This window comes from Osmerus eperlanus, chromosome 21, assembly GCF_963692335.1.
Source record: "Osmerus eperlanus chromosome 21, fOsmEpe2.1, whole genome shotgun sequence".
NCBI lineage: Eukaryota > Metazoa > Chordata > Actinopteri > Osmeriformes > Osmeridae > Osmerus > Osmerus eperlanus.
The window spans coordinates 3,595,273-3,602,091 of record NC_085038.1 but is presented as its reverse complement, the minus strand read 5'-3'; the positions used below and the strand labels follow the sequence as shown (position 1 = coordinate 3,602,091).

General features: G+C 43.0%; 1 long non-coding RNA gene across 1 annotated transcript; it reads right to left on the bottom strand.

Annotated features, from left to right (window-relative positions):
• Positions 1-4,996: 4,996 nt before the first annotated feature.
• LOC134007480 (uncharacterized) lies at positions 4,997-6,758 on the bottom strand. Its single transcript, XR_009928050.1, has 3 exons — positions 6,224-6,758; positions 6,033-6,106; positions 4,997-5,814 (listed from the first exon to the last, which is right to left on the bottom strand). It is a non-coding gene; the product is annotated as an uncharacterized LOC134007480 (long non-coding RNA).
• Positions 6,759-6,819: the final 61 nt, after the last annotated feature.

Genomic DNA, 6,819 nt, shown 5'->3' with positions numbered 1-6,819 from the left:
TGTTCTGCTCCGGAAGAGGCAGGTGTAGGGTATCAAACTAGGCCAGGCTGGCTGGACAGACGCCCTACAGTCTGACACGACATGATTCTAGAAGTCTACTAAGATGGTACGCTTGTCCATCAGTCCATACAAAACAATGTCTGCAAACAAACACGGCGGTATTCACTTCCTCTGTGAGTGTACTGCTTTCTATATGTTCTGGTTTTATGTTGCTTTGGATTAAAGCAGAATCTGCAGAATTCATAAAATATCCAATGTAATGTATTGTTTGCCTACAGCAAAGCCAGTACAGGTAGCCCATTGTGCTGGTGAACTCTACTGCAACTGTGTTATGTTATACAGTAAGAAGCAAATGTGTTTTTATACCCTAGGAAGAACACGTGGGCACATATTATGCTTCCTGTCCTGCTTCTCATCACTTTAATAAACGTAGACAACAGCGCACCCAGGTGTTGACCACAGATGCCCTACGAAAACCGAAATACTTTGATTAGGATGCCACCTGCTGGTGAAAGAAAGTAGCCGCATACAATGTGATCGCTACAATTCCACCGCCCATCTCTATTTGTCTGATAGGCCTTTAAAAAGTACACCATCACGTTTTAAACAGTACAACATCACGTTTATATTTTTGGCAAACTACTGAATGATAAATACTTTAAACGTGTTGAGCATTTATGATACATTGGCCAATTAAATCCCTGCCAGTACCTATAATCCGGTATTGTGCCAGCCAAATCTGCGGCCCAGGACTTATGGCAGCAGAAACACCCACCATTATAACTTCGTTTTAAAAGTCCCTCGTGCCACCATCGGTCATTAATCTACCAGTCTGTCTGAGGCGCAAGGGCACAGATGGCACCAGACTGAAGCTGTTTTTCAACAGGCATGGCTTGTTGTCACCAACCGGGTGTGAAGTTGTTTAAATCTGACTGGTCCTGGTCCTGGAGAGAACTTGATAAATTGGCCATACAAGCTTTTATCTGAGCAGGCTGGCAAGGTTGGTAAGATACTGCAATAACATGGCAGTAGGCTAGTTAGCCGCTATACTGTCATCCAATGGAGGGACAGTTTAATCAAACTGAATGAACAGAGGAAGCCAATTTTTCATCTACGGCTTTCGCTTTATGTCTAATCGTTGCAGAACGTTTCATATTACAGGGAATGGTAAAACAAATTGAAAAAGCATATTCCGAATCTTTGTCTTAAAAAAAAAGAATTTAGTCATTCATCGGTTCAAAATGACATGGCGTGATGTAGCTTGACATAACAGGTGCCCGACAAACGCACAAGCTATTCGAAGCAGCCGGGAACACCCTCCGGCACATCCCACCCACCCTGAGCTCGTCTGCGGCCGGAGCAGCTGCTGCCTGAGCGGCCTGTAGACCCAGATGTACCCTGGGAGGTATGAACGGATCGGGTCATGCTCTGGAATTTACTGCAAATCTCCCCCATTCTTCACTGCCACTAGTGCGCACAGACCTCCCCCGCCCCCTCCTTCCCTCGGCCCTGAGCATGCATGTGGCAGGGAGCGAGGGAATAGCGCACCACCAACCACGCTAGTTCTGATGGTCCTGTAGGCCTATCAGTCATATTTGGAGTGGGCCTAAATTTAATTGGTTACGTAAAGGATTAAGTATGTTTAGATAGTCCTCCACCTCACTCCTTTCGTTTCTCACGAATGAAAGAGAAATTTCACACTAAAACAAGATTTAAATCCGTTTTAACCCAGTTCAGTCGTGCGTGTGTGTATGTGTGTGCGTGTGTGTGTGTGTGTGGGGGGGGGGGGGGCGGGGGGGGGGGAGGGGTTGACCTAAAGAGGGAAAACGTGAGTCTCCGGTAGGCGGGTGCAGGTGCAGCTGGAGAAGACGAGTGATTTGAAGCTAATGTATTGCAGATGTTCTCTCATATGGTTCCTCCATCACAGAGGTAAGAGCGACGAGATATGCACCAGAGAAACGGAAACACAGTCACGAAAATGATGCACGATTTGTTATCAGGCCGATGTCTGGATGGCCTTTGACAGAAGGCTACGGGCGGTGGGTCCCAGGGACGGAATTCGCAATAAATCACGCTTTACTTTAATTGATTTAAGGCTTGATTTGGTTGAACAACTAACACAAGTTTGACAAGAGGGGCAGTTTGCTGTGATGACGACAGTTCGCGTCTGAGAGGATGGGATTATGTAATGGCACAAAGTCTGTACAATAACGGTCTTGGAGCATATGAAATGTTTGTTATTAGAATAACAATGTCGTGGTCGTGCACAGGTAAGCCTAGTTGAGTTTTTGACAGTTAACCACAAGATGGAGCTCTAGTTTCACTCATAAGTATCGATCCATGAGAAACTGTAATCTTGGAAGGTTCAGAGGAACTACAGGTTCCTATGGAATCCCACCGGCACACCGGATGGCGCGATTGTAAACACAATGCAAGGGGATAATTCTGCAGGATTAGAACTCCAACGACACAAAAAATCACATCAACCATATTCTGAAATATCAGTAAATTAGAGTAATTGCAGAATTAGTTAACTAATATCACAGCTAGCCCTCATGAAGAGGTGTTTCTCGCTTCACAGCATGGGGCCTCATTTACATGTACATCCCCACCAGATTCATGAGTGCTTACAACTACAAAAATTAGAACTGTTGATATTATTTTTTAAAGATGGAACTCCCATAAATAATTTCTGGCTATGACATCACAACACTCCTAATTCAAGTCAGAACAAGAAATCATATCCAGGGGGGATTATCTCATTTGAATCCTGATATTTCTCAACATTAGATTTGGCATCAATAGGAGAGTTTTCTCTGTGTTGTTGCAGTGTTGCCAACCAGTTTGCTGTTGCTAGGGCCTCGACTGAAACATCAAAGTCTTTTTTCCCAAGTCACAAAATTTGCTTTGAAAAATTGGTCCTGCCGATATTCTGTTCTGTGCCGTAGGCTATGTGGCCACAAGAAAGGCTAGTATTGTACACTAAATCAGTAAGCATAGTTGCACTATATCATGTATATTTCCTACACATTGTGTATTTCGTCCATGGCTATTTCATGACATGTATAAACAAATGGGACTATTCAGGCCTGGGGCCACAGCCAAGCCACTTGTGTGGAGACACATCGTGTATAACAATTTTCTCCGTTGTCTCACAGTACTGTTGTATACAACACACAGAGAAAGGCGGTGGGGGAAAGATGACAGAAAACAGTAAAGTTTGGTGAGTGGACAGCAGATTGATAAACGTACCCCCTGGCCTTGTAAAGGCTAAAGCGTCCAGGACAGCTAATTAGTGTTAGCACATAGTTTCTGTGGTAGCCTAGTATAAGGTTGCTTTCTTCCCATCTTACAAATCAGGGAAATATGGAAACGGAAGGTTAAAAAAACAATACCCACTCAAACGTCAAGCAGTCGGCTATAGTGGGTTATGATGGTTGAAACACGCGGTTGACTGCTTTAGACTTCTTTGTGATCCACGTGCCCATGCTACCTCTGGCTTGCGTGGGTCAGATTGCTTATCGTAAAGCTAAGAGCACGTCGTTTCAGTAGAGCTGGATGTTCACATCTCGCATCATGGTATCAGCAAGGTTGGAATTGTATTGGTTTCCAGGCTACTGAGAGCAACCCCCTTTGTCAAAGTGATGAATGACCTACTCACATCAACGCTTTTGAAAACGCAGCAGCAATAGCTGAAATCCCCAAGCCATGAATAATAAATTGCAAAGCCATCACAGGTGAATCCATGGAGGTACAAAGGAATCTCCCACTGGAGGAGATGTTGCCTCCTGACAAGTTCTTTCATTAACCACCTCAAGGTTCTCCGCTAGAATACTTCTGAGAGCTTATGCGAAACATTCAAAGAAGATATAGAGTTTGAGCTGGCAAAACATATAGTATATTTTTATAGAAATATATAGAACATATGTGATCTGAATTATCGCCTTGACTCGTTAGCTATGTGTGTCTACCGAAGGCGCTCAGGACAAAGTTTTTTTAAAATTGATTCCGATCTGACACTAATTAAGTTAGGATAGACTGGGAACAGGTGGAACTCTGTCGTCACCAGTTACAGCAGCATCTCCAGGATATGGCCCCAGTGGAGATATCCCGCCAAACAGTGTTACCTTCACCTGCCTACCTGCTCCTAGAAGGACCCGTTTAGGAAATCATTCAGACTGTCCTTACACAAACACATTTGAAACACATTCACATATGAAACACATACACATTCACATATGAAATGTTCACACACGCATTCATACTACTGAAAACTCACACCTTTCCTTTGCATCACTGATGAGTAGGACTCTACTATACTTTACTGTGCTCTAGCCTAGAGTATGTTCTCTGCTCTAGGCTTCTCTGTTCTCCTCTCCTTTCCTCCTCTCTCCTTCAAAAAAAAAAAGGTTTTGAAAGGTTGAAAAAAATATTAGAAATAAAAGTTTACATCATTGATGAACTTGATGTAACACTGCTAATGGGCATACAATGTATGCTTATCTCTGCGGTACCTGCCTGTCCTAGAAATTGAATGTCACAATCGCATTCTATCAACGGAACGTTTCTGTGACATTCTAACAATATAATGGCACCAATTGTCACAGTGGCATTCCATTATTATAATGTCACATTTTGAACAATCAATTAAACAGTGGAATGTTACTGTAACATTCCAACAACGGAATGTTATTGGAACTTTTACTGGAATGTTCGACCTCTACTTCGTTAGTTGTGAGTACACCCCCTACTTCACCTACGCACATAGTGAAGATAAAGCCAGTAGGACTACAGGAGGTCTCGGAAACATCCATTCATTATAGTCTGAGCAGGTGGTCTCAGCACAGAAATTAATCAATACTTTGACCTTTTCCTCTGAATAATGTTGTTGGTGCATATTCCGACTAAACACAGGATTAACTTTGCACATCCCAAGAAAGATGCATGTACTGTGGAAAGAAGAAAATATGAAGAATTATGTATTTTGTATTATTTATTATTCAAATATCCAACAGAAGCCATATTAGCAAAGAACACAATAGTTGACTTGATACACAATTGATACCATGCCCACGTTCACCATTGTTTTAAACCAAAATGTATTAAACCAAAGGGTACAACCTTTCCCTCTAAAACAGTGTCTATATTCTCGCTCAGATGGAGCAGAAAGTCTGCAAATACACATGTGCCCTGTACAGTATGTGTTCCTTCGTCCGGTGGCAAACGAGGTGTGAAGTTGAGAGCATGACCATGATGCAACAGCACATCAACAAATGAACTGAAACACTGAAGTATATCTTCTTGTGCATGTTGATTTTATTAATGAGGAGACGTGCACTGAAAGAAGGGGAAATTGTCTGTTTTCACAGCTCCTAAACCAGCCAACACAAGCATGCGGTTATGGAGGTGACGAAAGTAATGTACAGGCAAAAATCAAGGTGTGTAGAGAATCTGTCAATCAACTGAGTTAAAAAAAAAAAAAAAAAAAACTGACAACCGTAATAGTTGTCCGTTAACTTATGTGCTAGTTTGGAGATTTACACACACGCACGCACACACACGCGCACACACACACACGCACACAAACACTCATCAGCGATCCTGTGCCAACATCTCAATCCCCAGCACGGTGCAGTGTACAGCATTCAAAGAGCTTTCCTTGCTTGTCCAGAGGCCCCATCACTCCTCCTCCTTCGGTTGCTCGGGTAACAATGATCCGTATCCCTGCAGACACACTCTGAAGTAGCCAATCAGGGACTCCGTGAAGTGCCGTTGGCTCTTAGGTGACAGGAAATGGCCTTCGTCCGGGTAGATCTGTCTCAAAAACAAGGTCGGTGAGGACACACAGCCAGGCGATGAAGCTGTCACTCAGACAGCATCTGTCCTCAGAGCCAAAACAAATAGCACAGAGCTACAAGCTGCAGTTATACACATATTTACTACAGTCAAGGTTAATGTTTCACTGCATTATCCACAACAACAACCCAAAGGATGTTTGCTCTGTACTGATTCATGTGAACCGCAGACCATACCTGCATTGAGTAGTTTGCCCCAATCTTTATTAAACGTTGGATGAGTTCTGCCGAATGCTGAAAATGAACATTTGCTAGAAAAAAAATAAAATAAGTATCATTGTTTTACCTCTGGATACAACCTGAATTGTAGTTATGACGCTTTTTTGGCGATTTTTGTGGACATGACGATTGAGTCCCCCAGCCCTTACCGTCTGCAGTTCCATGAACCAAAAGCAGATCCTGTCCGTGAAGTGTTTTCATGTTCTGCAGCACACTAGAAGCCTAGAACAGCATGGGTACAAGGGGGGAAGAGTTAAGACAGCAGCTTAAGACAACCAGCATGACTTCATGTGGATGACAGCCGTCTTCTTCTCTACACAAAATCCCCAGCTAATTACAATACAAAGCATTGTGTTCCCGAACTCTGGCAACCGTGTGCCATTAACAAAGCAACAGCCAAATAATCATCATCATTTCTTTTCTCCAAAGAACGCACGGGTGACATTCTACTGATGAGCTTGTGGTCATTTTCTGCTTCTTCTCACTGCTAGCATCATTTGACTCACTACAGCTAAGGGAGCGACCGAAATAGAACTGTCTGGCCCACATATCAACAACCCACTTGAAGAAAAACACTTCCAATGGCCTTACGTTAATCAGACACAGAAGAGCAGCTGTTCCGAGAGGTTCCAGAGGACCCTGTGACATTCTAAATCAATGTTCCTCTTTGACTAGCCTTGATGAACATGGCTCGTGCTATTTTTTTTTATGTTGTTGTCAATCCAATACCATAAACAAATGTGCA